The sequence below is a fragment of the Betta splendens genome, chromosome 3, assembly GCF_900634795.4.
Source record: "Betta splendens chromosome 3, fBetSpl5.4, whole genome shotgun sequence".
Classification (NCBI taxonomy): Eukaryota; Metazoa; Chordata; class Actinopteri; order Anabantiformes; family Osphronemidae; genus Betta; species Betta splendens.
The window spans coordinates 3,050,090-3,064,086 of NC_040883.2; the positions used below are offsets into that span (position 1 = coordinate 3,050,090).

A 13,997-nucleotide genomic window follows, 5' to 3' on the forward strand; every position below is an offset into this window, starting at 1 on the left:
TAAACGGCTGCCTGAGAACATGATCTGCACTCGTATCTGAATCGAAAAGGTGACTTTCTTTGTCCGACTTTCTACAAACACCGCTCACAGCCTCCTCAGGATCTCAGCATTAAACTATATTCGATCCGCTCGCGTCAGACGGGGCTTCAGGCCGTTTGTTGGGTCGGAGCCTTCCCATCAGAACGTCTCCTCCCTGAATGGAAAAGAGTGATGAGTGATTGGTGTTTGCGCCCACGTGTCCCTTGGCTCCACTTTGTGCTTCTGCAGTGTTTGTGTTCAGTTCTACGCTTGAGTCTCTTTGGGTTCATTGGATTTTGGATCTGGTTTAATTATCGTCTGGTCAATTTTTGGGCCGAGTGCGGTGCTTTCACAGAACCTTTTTAGCTTCGCTCCATTTGTGGTGAAGAAGCAAACAAAGGTCAAAAACGTGTTTTGTAGTGGACATTACAATTTCATGGAACAAGCTTCGTTGCACTTTATATTATATGAGCTCAATTATATTGTTCATTTTTTCATTTTAAAAATATCTATTACAACAGACTCATTATTTCTATTCGTTGTCATTATTTGATATTAGCTAAGGTAAATTTAGCTCTTGTTTCCGATGCTCTTGATAAAATCCCAGCTAACTACATGTGTCGGGTCAAACCTCCTGCGCCTTCAGCATTTTAGGCCAATTATCCTCAGTGTCTGTCTGGAGTTTGGCTTCAACGTCCAGAATGAAGCATTTCGTTCCAATTTCTGGGGTGATTCTTAATTTTACTGCATGTTTTCAGTTGGGAGCAAGTGCTTAAAGTGAGCATGTGAAGTGTAATGGAAATGTGTGCGGTAAATTACAGTGGAGTTTGATGTGAGTCAGGGTTGTGACAGTTACAAGTGATGTTTAAAAAACAATCCAAGAGAAAACAGCGGTAGAAGAAGAAACATAAACAGCGTGTGTCAAAAATCCACAAATCCAACAATGCTTTAAAGCAAGGAGCCATTTTTGTTCTAGAAGCTCTGACTTCAACACCTTGGAAAAAACCCGCTCCATGCTGTCAGAGGTATTTCAGGAAATGTAAAAGTGATGCTCTGATGCAGCATTTGATATATTGGTGTCCTTTGTAGCTGTCAATGTAAGATGAAGTCACGAGAAGCTCATTGAGTAACACATTACAGCGTGTTTGTTTAATCCATCAAGCCTTGAGTGCATCGACAACGCATGTGTAAATGACTCAAATCACTGGGATGTTGTAGCAGCGCTGCTTTTGCTCATCTCTTCAGGAAAACGGCCTCCTGGCGTTCGACCCGTACAGAAAACACGGCTGAACCGTGTCCAGGCACCAACAATGAGCCGAGTCAGCAGATGGCGGCTGCTCTGAGGTCAGGTCAGGTCACAAAATGCCTTCAAAAGCCAAGCGCTGATTTGTGGGACGCGTCGACTGAAGGTAATAGCAGTAATTTGGAAGATGCACAAAATTAACTAAAGTCGAAATTGGCGCTTTCTGTGGGATAAAGCGGAGGTCATCGCCGAGGTCCATTCATTCAGCGGCAGCAGGACTCCCACTTTAGGAGGAATATATATTTAGACGGCAAAATGGGCGCGTTATGAACGGGAAAATCGAAATCACTCCGTTTCTGCACTTGCTTACAATTGGAAATCAGACTTGAAAGAGCTCCAGCGCCGCAGAACCGGCAGAGAACAGACAGTCGACGGCTGATGACAACTAAAGGACGTGGGAAACGCTTCATCGGCCAAATAGAGTCACATTTATTCTGTCTCCATGGAGCGAAGTCCAAATACTCTGAGCGTATGAAGATTCTGATGTTTAATACGTCTTAATACTAAACATGTCCATCTACTTTCTGATCTCCCAACCCTGGAATAGAATAAGAACCCTACAATATCATGCATCTCGATCACAGCTACAATATTTCAGTGTTTAATATTGAGTCTAACCTGCAGTGTAACAGACAAACTGACAAATCTGGCACCAGTTGTTTGAAAAAATGTAATCGGAGGGAGCAGAAGACAGACATGCTTCACTCATGGGATCCAAGAATTGTGTCGTGTTTGAGTAAGAGGCAATTTTCTCTGTGCAGGGTTGATAAGTCTCTCTCCACATATAACTGCAAGCAAACGCAGAACGCTCCACCACTTACCTTCAGTTGTCAAAAGGCGATGTGGTGACGGCGGGAAACCTCAGCATGGGAAAAAAACTACTGGGAGCAGGTGGAGCGTGTCCTGCAGTGTGAACCATCAGGTTGATGGCAGCAGAGGACGGATGATATTTATTGAGCAGAAACAGAAGCTGTTCGTTGACGTCTTCAGCGTGAGGCGTTCAATGCCTACAGAAGAGTCCGTAATCTACAGAACAGCCTCTAATTGTGTACAAAGAAACGCTTTCATTTGAAGACATGGCGCCTTCAGCTGATTGCATCCCTCGAAAGCACTAAATAGAAGGGCTCCTAATTATCAGTGATGGTGGATGCTTTCCTCTCCGTCATCTAACAGCCATCGGGGAGCGCGTTCTTATCCGGATCTGACGCCTCAGCAGATTCGGAGCGGATCGGCTTTTGGTGCCTTTTTGATCAGATAATTGTTTCAATCGGCTTCATCCTATTATTTCAGCAGGAGACAACTCGTGGAAACCTAAGTAACGAATGAGCACATTCACCAGATGCCGTCAGACTGAACAGAGCTGCAGCCAGAGGTAGAAGCATGTGTTGGCCTCCATCCACAACATTAGACTCTTTATTCAGCTCCGTTTCTCAATTAGCAGTTTGTTTTTCAAAGATAAACTCAAAAACCTTGATTAACTGGCCAGATGTTACCGGTTTATTTAAGTTGCAGGTTTCCTGGTGTTAAGCTGTTTTTTCTGCTTCAAGTCAAATGTGTCCCTTTATAGATTATGGGCAGCTTTGGTTTTAAGTGTTGCAGGTTCCCGTGGGCTGCGTGAGGACGCTGGAAGGTTAACGCCGGCGGTCAGTTCATCCCCACCTCACCAGAGGCTGCCTTTGTTCTGAGCGGATCAGCGCCGGACATGTCCGAGTCGGAACGTGCCCATCTTTGATGCGCTCCAGTCAAAGGTTATCACGTCAGGCTTTTGTGCGGCCGAGGCTTCAGGCTTCACTCGAACACGGCCGCCTGTTGTTGCTCCGGCGGTGGAGGCGAAGCTGCATGAAGCTGCAGTGAGGGCAAAAAACAGACCAGCTCCGAGATGGAAATGTGCTCTCTGCTGTTGGTGACGCTCTAATTATTACCTTTATTTGGTTAAAGAATGATTCACTGTTAGAGCATTGTTCCTGGAGGTTTGGAGCGAGCTGACTAGAAGCGAGGAGGTTTCGTGAGGTCTCCTTCTCCCCTGCATCCATGTTGTTGCTATTTATACCTCCTCCCCTTGACTGCAGCGCGGAGCCGGGCTGATGTGGCACAGATATTACAGAAAACCCGTGCGGCCGGGCCCGAGAGGCTGTGGGCAGTTCACAGGCGCCAGGCGGCTTTAAAGTGTACAGTGCACAATCCCGGCTGCCGAATCCAATGGAGGCTATCAAACCTTTCATCTTTTATGTATGAGCTTCCTGGCTGTCCTACTGCTGCAGGAGGCACGACACCGGTCCCACCTCACAGGAACCGCTGCAGAATTATTCCATCTGAATTATTCATTCTACATGAGGGCGATATCTTTTAAAGGGACAGACGTGTCTCTCTTGCCCCAGCGATGTGAAATTAAAGGCAGGGTTGAAGAACAATGGGCAGAAACAAGTGCTTTCCTGCAGCGCCCCCCCCCTAGAGACGGATCCCCATAAGGAGCCTCAGTGTGGGTCCACTGGTACAATAAGCAGCCTAATGTTGATTTGATCGCTTTCAGGACTCTGGGACCTGCGTCACTCTGGGTTTAAGTGGAGTAATACTTTTACAGTGGGTCTGTCAGTGAAGCAGGACTAATTATTTCCTTCTCTCGCCATCTGTTGAGGTTTGTTCACAAGTTCCTACGTGGGAATTCTTGCCTTACGCGATCGTGGCACCTTCGGAGACTGTGTTGATCGCTTATTTTTGTGTTTGTGGAGAAATGATGCAATCCTGATGAAACCAGACGACGCGCGTGCGTGTGCTTTTAACCTATTTAGCTCGCGTGGCTTCTTTAACTCAGCGTACAGTAAATGTTGTCTCGCTCAGCAGCAGTGGAGGCCTTCTGTTGGTTCAGTGTTCAGACCTGGAGCTCTGCACGCTGTTCTAGATGTTGTGGATCTGCAGGGAGGATGTGAGCCACAGTTCCTGGGCTCTCGTTCCAGGCAGAAGAACACCTGGGTTCCCGCTGCAGCCCCCTGTGGAGCTCCGTGTGCAGAGGAGGCTGGCTCCTCTAATGACTCAGCGCTGTCTGTGCTCACGCAACAGGCCAACTGTGCCGTTTTGTTTGGATTTTGCAGCGCCGAGGTTCTTCTCTTCCAAACAATATGAGAAAATTGTCCGTGTGGAAAATAGTTGCGGCGGCGCATTCTAACGCACGCGGCGCTGCCCGTGAAGCCCGGCTCATTATCATACATGGAGAAATGTCATCTGCGATGCCACGCGCTCATCTTTAGAATCGGGGCCGCACGTCGAGCGGCCGCCGCCGCCGTGACCCCGGCGCAGAGCAATTAAAGCACGCCTGTTTATCGCCGTCTCCAACTGTTGGTGGACGGTGACAGAATGGAGCGTCTTCCTATCGCCATCAGAAGCCTGATATAATTAGCCCTGCTTTGTCCTTCCTGGAGCCATTGTCTTTGTTTTGATTGTATCACAGTCGCACTGTAATTGCATTGACTTTCTCTCCAGTGGCTTTATAACCTATCATAGATTGGAATTAGAATTTGTTCTGTTACAACTAATTAGAGCTAATGACATTTTGGTAACTCTTGATGCCAGAGATGCATTTCAAGTCGAAACTCCCCCCGATGCCGACAACAACAACATCAATGAGAAAGGATCTTGGCCATTTTCTAAGACTCCTGTAGAAATCAGAATCCATTTGAGCTGTTGCTCATCTGTGTGTTTCCACGCGATTCTGAACCCTCGTATCATCGTGAAAACACAAATCAAGTCGCGAAGATGGTCAATAAGAGAAGATCCCATTATTTACCTCATTATTACTCATTTTGATACTTCAGGCTTGTGTGTTGCTGACGTGGGTCAAACGCCACGCTTCCTTTGTCTCAACCTCAACCGACGCCTTCTTCGCCGTACGCATGCATTAAAGCTAAGACGCAGCCTCCAGGCGGGAGCTGCGAGAGGCAACGGGCTCGAGCCGAAGCCCGACGCGCGGCGGAGCAGACTGGAACATCCTGCATCGCCGTTGCCATGTGAACACCTTGTCTGACCATCTGGCTGATTTCCATGTTCGACGTGCAAATGAAACTTCACATCCCTTCAGGGGCTGAAAGTTTCACCGCCGCTGCGTCTCATGGAGCACTCGCATGCGGAGGGACGAGCACGGGGCTCACACCTTTGTGCGGTGGTGGTGCTGAGTATGGATCTGGCAGGTAACACTTGCTCGTGTTGGATGTACTTCTACCTACCTCGGTGTCAATGATATTCAGCCGCCTGCCTTCGAAGCTGTGCTTAATTTAGTTCTTGTTTGCATCGTGTCTGCAGATGAGTCAGTCTGAGGAAAAGGACTGATACCAGACCTATGACACCGTTCTATGGTGCTGCCCAATCAGCACAAGGCGTGACTTTAATATGTAAACAAGGGCAGCAATGAAAAGTCATTATTATTATTGTTATTATTATTATTATTGTTATTATTGAAAGACAATATTTAGTTTTCAGAGGTTTGAACAGATTGCACAGTTGTTTTCAAATCCTATTTGGACGTCAGAGGCAGAACATGAGTAGAGGATAAATTAAATGAGTAAAACCAAGGGTATAAAGGGAGCAGCAAGAAACCTGCTTTGATTAATGTGTTGTGGTGGCTTCATTGATTTTATTTCTGCCTGTTGGTGCCACGTGGGCTTTACTGTCGGCCAGGAGGCCGACGGACACGCGGGTCCGGGAAACATCAGGACTCCGCTTCTCCAGAGGCTCAGCTTCAATTTCAACAGGCACTAATTTGACACAATAAAATAGCAAAAAGCTGTTTTTGTTAAAGTGCTTTACAACCATTATCCTCCTCTTCTCCATGTGATGCAGAGCCACAGTTCTCTTAAAATAGCCCTCAGTGAATCTCTGCTCCTGAACCCAGTTTGGCAACAAACTCTGTCATTAACAGCCATTCCTTCAAATCTGGAAAAATGAGCTGTGTTTAAACTCCAGGTTATGGTTCATTACTTATTTTCATAGTAACCATCTGCTGAGTCTAATCTGAATAAGCTATTGAAGGTTCTGTTTCTAAGTGCTGAAAGATCATATTGTAATTCAGATTTTAAATCCATGTTCCTGAACCGAACCTGGGCTTCGACAGGAGACTGTTGGGGCCTCCAGCAGATAAACAGCTCCTACAGTTGTTTCACTCAGTCAGCAGAAAGCAGGCGACGTGATTTTTAACGAGTTCCTCATAATTATAATTAGCCAGTTAAGATGTGCCACGTGATCCGTTTGCTCCCCAGCTGTTCCACGGGCGGAACGTCGGCTCCAGTCAGCGACTGTTCGTACAAACACGGCGTATTTTTAGCTGTTTACGCGCGTGAACCTCGTCCTGACAGGACTCCACGTCTGCAGCGTCTTCTCCTTTTGTAGGAGACGAAAGCCGAACAAACCTGAATGCTCTGCAGGTGAATGTGATGACTGGAACAGACGTTCTGCACGGCGCAACATGAATATGGATGAGCCGCTCTTTGTTTTAGGCTTCTCTGTCAACCAGGAGTCGCTCATTATCAGCGTCATCGCCCTCAATCCAACCAGGTCATTTATTTATTCCAGCATCTTCAGTAAAACACTTAATTCTAGGATATAATAATAATTATAATAATAATAAATAAATAAATTAATAATGTTTTAGAGCATGTCTGTGTGCAGAAGGTTTACCTGACAAGGTGCAGTAATTAAAGTAGACCAGCATGACAACTGTGATTAATCTGCCTCTGTTCAGCACAACTATATATTTTTTAAATACATTTTTACATTATTTTATAAGTAGTGAAGATGGATGGTTTGACTCTAATCTGGAGTATTTATCTTCGGGTCTGATGATGTGATCCCACTGTAGCAGCATTAACTGTGTCTGTCAGCAGACGCTCAAACGTGCGCTGCATCGTGGGTCCAGCGCTGCTTTGCTTTGATTGGGGGCTGGAGGAGGAAGGAGGCGCAGCAGAACACCGTTAGACGCTGCTGCTCTTATTGACTGCCAGCTTTTCATGTCTCACGCTTTTGTTTTGGAGGCAAGACGGAGGTTGAAAGCCGGAGGGGCTTTGATGGAGACGTGGAGCCTTATTCAGTGCCGCTGCTAAATGAACCTGACTCCGTCTGCTCCTCCAGCAACCTTCGTCTTTGTTGGTTTCCGCGTGATCCCGGTGACATCTGTTTATTCTGTGGCATGAGAATGCAGACATTTCTACCAGCACCAACAATTATCCAGAGAATTTGGATTATTGAAGGATGAAAAGAAGGAGCAGTAGTTACTGTGTCTGGCTGAAAGGAAGGAAAGCAGAGTTATTTTAGTGGAATGTGCTTGTTCTCATTTTAATTCCTTGACACTTTGGTGTCTTTCCTTTCTAAAGGGCATCACGTGCTTTAATCGCGATTACTTATGTTTCATGTCATTGAAAAATCAGTTGGAGTTAAAGGGTAACGCACATTTCAGACAGACGTTTAATATTTGATGTGAATTTCAGCTCATCATCAAAGTCTTGTCTTAAATTTGTTGAGGTTTAAAGATAAACATTTTTGACCCTTAAGGGAGAAAATTTAAATGAAAATGCCTCCAGCAGGTTTATATGTAATATTAGATATGATTATATTCATGTCAGGTAAAATTAACAGGAGTAAATAATATTATAAATGCTTCTTAATGTGTTGCTCGGTGGTGATGGATGACGTTCGGCTCAGCTGAAGCCTTGACTCCGTGCCCAGTGTGAGCTGTGGTGTCGTCCCGCCGGCTGCTAATGCATCAGCGCCGGCGCCCCCAGAGACCGGAGCCTCAAATAACAGAACCGGGACGGGGGCCGCAGGTTTCTCAGGCTGGAGTTTCTCTCCGCTCGCGTCTCCGCGCGCCCCAGAGACGCCGGTGTCTGTCGCGGGGAGCGAGGAAACATCCGGGGTGCCGTTTATTTCAATAATTCATTGCTTCTGACTTCATAATCAACCCCGGCGCAGTCGGAGCCGCCGAACCCGCTCGCTCGCTCTCCAAACAGACTCCTGCGTGAATCATCTGTCGCCGACATGTGTTGGGAGCACACGCAGATATTACTTCACACGCGGCGGCTCGTTTGCATTTCCAGCCGTCGCTGTTTGATGAGTTGCCTCCTTTCTGCGCCGCCGTCGTGTGAATTGATGTCCCATTTGCTAAGATAAGCGCGTGCGTGTGTGTGTGTGTGTGTGTGTGTGTGTGTGTGTGTGTGTGTGTGTGTGTGTGTGTGTGTGTGTGTGTGTGTGTGTGTGTGTGTGTGTGTGTGTGTGTGTGTGTGTGTGTGTGTGTGTGTGTGTGTGTGTGCGTGCCGTGCTGCTCCTTGGTGGGACGTCATTCCTGCAGCAGGTCTGTGATGTTCAGGCTCCAGCTGCTGCCGGGGCCTGAATGTTATGGAGGGAATATGCAAAGCGTGAGAGCGTGATGGCAGCGAGACATGAACACATATCAAAGTGCGGCGGCGAGAGGAGTGCATTGTTTCCTGCGTTGAATGGATGTACACGCTTCACATTGGCTGTGAATGCGTTTGCTCTGTGGACGTGCAGATGCTTCCTGCTCCATCGCGTTGTTGCGCTGATTCGCTCCTTTTTACTCTCATTTACCTAAAGAAATGTTTCCAGTCCATTTGCTGTGACTTCCATAGTCATTGCATCCAAGAAGCTCGTGGTCTCTGTACTATTTTATCATCATCATCATCGTCATCACAGCTTTATGACACCAGATAAAGTGTATTTACTGTAGTTCAACTCTCAGGCAGGAGCACTTTACGCCGTGAGCAGAGCAGAAGCAACAGCAGCTCCGTGTGAGTCACCAGGCGTTCAGGGAAACGGCATTAATTATTTGAACAGCTTGTGATTTAGATGCATTTGTTGGTGTTACACTGGATGAACTGATGCTTTGGATGCGGCCTCGGCCTCATGTACAGTAGATTGGCTCCAGTTTGAAAAGTTCGCTTATAGGTCAGAAAATGATTAGCGGTGACCATTCAAATGAATTATTAGCTGATTATTAAGAAATGATCAAGGAATGTTGATAAAAGTCAATATTTCATCATTAGAACAGATGATCGATTGAAGCTCCATCAGACGTAGTTTAGTTGTTGAGCTCAGTGATTGGTCGGCAGCCGAGGAGCCGCCTTTAGCTTCTAGTTCTGATGCTCGGTGCTGAATGCAGCCGAAACGACCCCACTCCTGTTCTGGTTTCTAATTCCACAGCGACGCGCTGCTTCACTGTGCAAACGTCCGTCGCGCTCGTTGCCGCCGCGTGACCCCTGACTCCCTCGCGTCCGCTCGTGGCCGTGTGTCCCGGCTCTCCTCTGTTTTCTGCCCACGCTGCACCACTCGTTGGCTCCGCTGACCGACCGTGCACGTGACAGTGGAGGGCTCTCAAACCTGAGGGGGGTCCGGCGCCACCTGACGCCCCCTCAGCCCTGCGCCGGCGTCGCGTGCTCCAGGTTCGCGGCGCGTGGCTGATTGAGACAAACGGCTGATCGATGGCACCGGGTCGGAGCCGCTCGGCGCCGGCGGCCGCTGCCGTCCCTCCGTCGGATCCCAGCGAGCAGCAGCTCATCAGGCGACGCGGTACAAAGGGAGCGAGGCGCTAATTAAGCCTGGCTGAGCTGTGACGGGGGAGCGGCGCCGAAGGGGCGCTGGCTGCAGGGCTGCGTGGTCCCCGAGGGCGAGCCGGGCTCCAGGGCGTCCTGCTGGAGGCCTGACCGATACCGATAGGACCCGCAGAGCCCTTGGCTCAGCTAAACCAGCTCACGCCTCAATTCCACCGCCTCCCGCGCGGGTTTGTTCTTTATTGGCTGTGTGTGTGTGTGTGTGTGTGTGTGTGTGTGTGTGTGTGTGTGTGTGTGTGTGTGTGTGTGTGTGTGTGTGTGTGTGTGTGTGTGTGTGTGTGTGTGTGTGTGTGTGTGTGTGTGTGTGCGTGCATGCTTGTGCGTGTGCATGCGCGTGTGTGTGTGCGTGCGCGCGTGTGCGTGGTTCCTGCTGCACGTGTTCGCTGTGAGCCGCTCCGACCCGGCGCCAGCTGTGCCGTTAGAACCGGCCCACAGCGGAGGGGGTTGTGCGGCGCCGTGGGGGGTGGGACAGATTACAGATAGAGAGACGGAGGCGGTGGAACCACATGGATTAGAATGAATCTCTTACATTAAAAGCGACGGCAGGACAAGGGTTTGAGCAGAGGCCAAACTAGTGGGAGGCGTCAAACGGCCGTAGCTCGTCGGTGTCGGCTGCTCGTCGTCCTCCGTCTGAGCCGCTGACGCCTGATTCCTCCTCTGGTGAAACCAAGGATGAAGTTATTTACTGCTCCTTTTGTGTTGCTGTGCAGACGCACACTGATTAAAGCAGACTTGTTGGTGAAGGTGCATCTGTCACGTCTCCTCCCGCTTTCACTCTTTATTCCACAATAAATCGTCTTGACTTCTGGATGGAGAGACGACGTCAAACTCTGTTTCCTAAAAGACAATCGCATTGTTTTTCCCCTTTGAATTGTGCTGATGTGTGTTTTAATTCCATTTGCGTGTAGCTCCAACTCCATATACAGTAAGCCTGACTAATTCCACGTAATTCAGTTGGAGCCACAGTGAAGCCGCTAATCTGATTTCATACCATATAAAACACACTCGCTGTAACTCAGTGTTGTCTTTTGTTGTGCAGACATTGTACAAAAGGCTTTGCGTTGCGTCAGGGTGTGTGTTTTGCGTCGGCTGCTGAGTGGTGAACTCCAGTCCTTCACACCAGTAGCTCCCAGTACTGGGCGCACCCGCCTCCACAGGCTTCCAGTCGCGTTGTCTGCTTGAAAAGGGAAGGAAACATTGAACAGAATCATCAATGTTTTATCAGTTCAGAGCTCTGAATTTTTCATGGACAGAACTTGCTTTGCAGCGAGTTGGACCGTGTTGCCAGGCTGCCGACACGCATTCCTCCAGCAGTCTGTTCGCCGGCGCCAACAAACCCTCTGACGGGTCTTCGGCCTTTAGGCTGCAGTGGTCGTGGAGCGTTTGGTGAACTTGGTGCCGTCAGACGTTTGTTACTGGCGTTCATGCTTTTTAGCCGTTTGTGCTGCATCTCCATCGTCCTCAGCGGTTCTGCAGCTGAAAGCGTCCGCGCAGCACGGACGCCCGGCTGACGACTGAGACTGTGCAGACGACCGGAGAGCGGAACGCGTGGAAACAGAGATGACGGAGGTTCTGCAGGATCACAAGGAGTCGCCTGAAGAGTCTGAGTCTGAGTTCGTGGACTCTACTGGTCACCATGCCGACCAGCACCGGAGAAGCTTTTGATTCAGCCTTTTCTCTGCTTTGCAGCGGCTTTGATGTTAACTCCGTATTTAACACACCTCTCTTCAATTTAGCCTTTTTTCATAGAGGTGGACTCAAATTCTATTTGAAGTTTGAGCGTTTGCATTTTGCAGTTGTTTGGTCACTAAGTGTGAGATGTGCGAGTAGAAATGATCCAAAATCTTATTAGGAGGCGCCGTATTAGAGCCGCGGGCAGGTGCTTTGATGCGTGGAGGCCTGATGGCGCCTCCGCAGCGTCTGTCCTGAGGAAATGACAGCAGTGACGGCCAGTGAGAGCGGCTTTTATCACCGCGGCGGACGGTGGCGGAGCTGCAGTTAATTGGCTGCATCTGATGTCAGCAGACCTTGATGTTCCATTCTTTTCATCTCGTACCTTTTCTAATTCCGCTCCTGGCTGCAACCCGGGACCCGGGACCCGGGGCCTCTGGGCCGTGGCAGCAAACATGGCCGCCGGACGGTGGCTTTTATCCAAGAGAACAAGACGGTGTTTGATTCCTTTCTGTTAATGGACACATGTTTATAGTGGTTAAAACTGTTTTATGCTATGACTCACTTTGATTAATCACATTTTAATTCCTTTCATTATAAAGCGTTCATTGAGCCTCTCTGTCGCTGACTGGACAGTTCACTGTAATAATAAGGAAACCACACATTTACATGCATTGAATGTTTGAAACACGGCCTCAAAGCACATTCAGAGGTTCTTGATTCTTGCAGCTGAAGCTTTAAAGAGGGTCGAGAACAATAGTGGAACATAGAAAAGGCTGTTCCCAGGCACAGCTGTGAGTCCACCTTTCAAAATAAGAGCCTCGTGATGTGAATCATTCTCTGAGTAAAAGATCATACAGCCCAGAATTATGGTTAAGAACTGTTGAACCGCTACTCGTGAATTGAGTGGAACAGGAAGGACCCCTGGTTCTGTGGAAGTGGGAAGAATAACGGCCATTTGAAGCAGCTCAGATACATTTTTCTCTGCTCCTGTAACAGAAGGGCTTGTTATCCCGCCTTAAGAGCTGAGCCGGTCAGAAAAATGCGTCTTCACGCGCCGTCGACCCAGGTGAGGACCAGCGTGATGCGTTGGCTGCTGGAGTGGAGCCTGCTCCTGGATCAAGTCCTTTACCCGTCACATTTCACGCTGTATTTTATTCTAAATGAAAGTGTGGAGCGTTTCCTTCAGATCACAGCCTGCTGTTCATCAGCATCAGAGCTGGACGCTGACCTTCTAGACACCTGGTTCCTCGGTTCCCCTCACAGACACCTCGGCCGGTGCATCGGACCGCTCATGTTCTTGTGCCGTGGCCTCGCTGTCTCATGGCGTTTCCATATCGGGCCAGACAGACGTGAGCGAAGTCCCGGCGGAACCCGGCGCGGCTCCTCATCCTCCGCTGCCAGTTGAAGCGGCCGTCTGAGGCTGAGCGGCGCCGGGGGACGGCCTGATTAAAGTGATGAGCTGTAGAATAGAGCGTGCGACTGCTGCCTGCTACTGAGCCCGTCTCGTCTGAGGAGGCACCCTCCTCCCTGAGCCCCAGTCTGCTGTGGGTGGACGCTGCCGTCATGTCCATCTGTCATTGTTACCGGACCGCTGGGCGGAGATCACTTTGTTTTTTGTTTAACAATTTCTTTTTATTGATCAGTTGTGGGTCAAGTGCAGCTGGGTTTGTGAAGCGTCATCCTGTCGCTGTGCTTTTAATGAAGCGGAGCATAAGTCGCTCAGCATCTGTTGGTGGCTGCATGTGAACAGACCACAATCAAAATGAATTGGCTTGAAATTACAACATTTAATTCCAAGTGCAATTTGTGAACTGTAATTTTCAACGTTGCAATTTCTAGTGACAAAACAAAACTAGAAATCAGCATCTTGACACCAACCAAACAGCTCAGCGTTGGTTCAAGTATGAGCTCGAAGTGCTGAATGACGCTCACAGTTCAAAGTAGTCAGAATGTTTTAAATGGTGAATGTTGTCGATTCGTATACTTGAGTACCTTTTTTTTTTTTACTTGCTGTTGTTCACATCATACTGTAAAGCGTGTGGGGGTGGGGGTGGGTTCACGTGTGTTTGAAGGCATGACCTAATGACACGCTGGGTCTGTGTGTGTGGGGGGGTCGGTGCAGACAGGCCACTTCCACCCGGGGGACGTTTAAAAGCCCTGCGTTTCTCTACGGAGCCTGTTCACCCGCTGGTGCCTGTTCACCCGCTGGAGCCTGTTCACCCGCTGGAGCCTGTTCACCCGCTGGAGCCTGTTCAACCGCTGGAGCATCTGGCACAAACAGCCGCACATCTGGAGCCACTGCATCGTCGCCGTCAGACGCTGGTTCAGAAATGTGTTTCCAGATGAACAGATACTGGTGTTTATCACCAAACTCCAGGGACCAGAGACTCGTTTGTCCA

At 48.8% G+C, this 13,997-nt stretch overlaps 1 protein-coding gene across 2 annotated transcripts in view; it reads left to right on the forward strand.

The window, feature by feature from the left end:
- Window positions 1-13,997, forward strand: part of LOC114851766 (protein kinase C-binding protein NELL1-like) — a 126,816-nt gene that overhangs the window by 3,070 nt on the left and 109,749 nt on the right. The gene's annotated exons all lie outside the window — the stretch shown is intronic.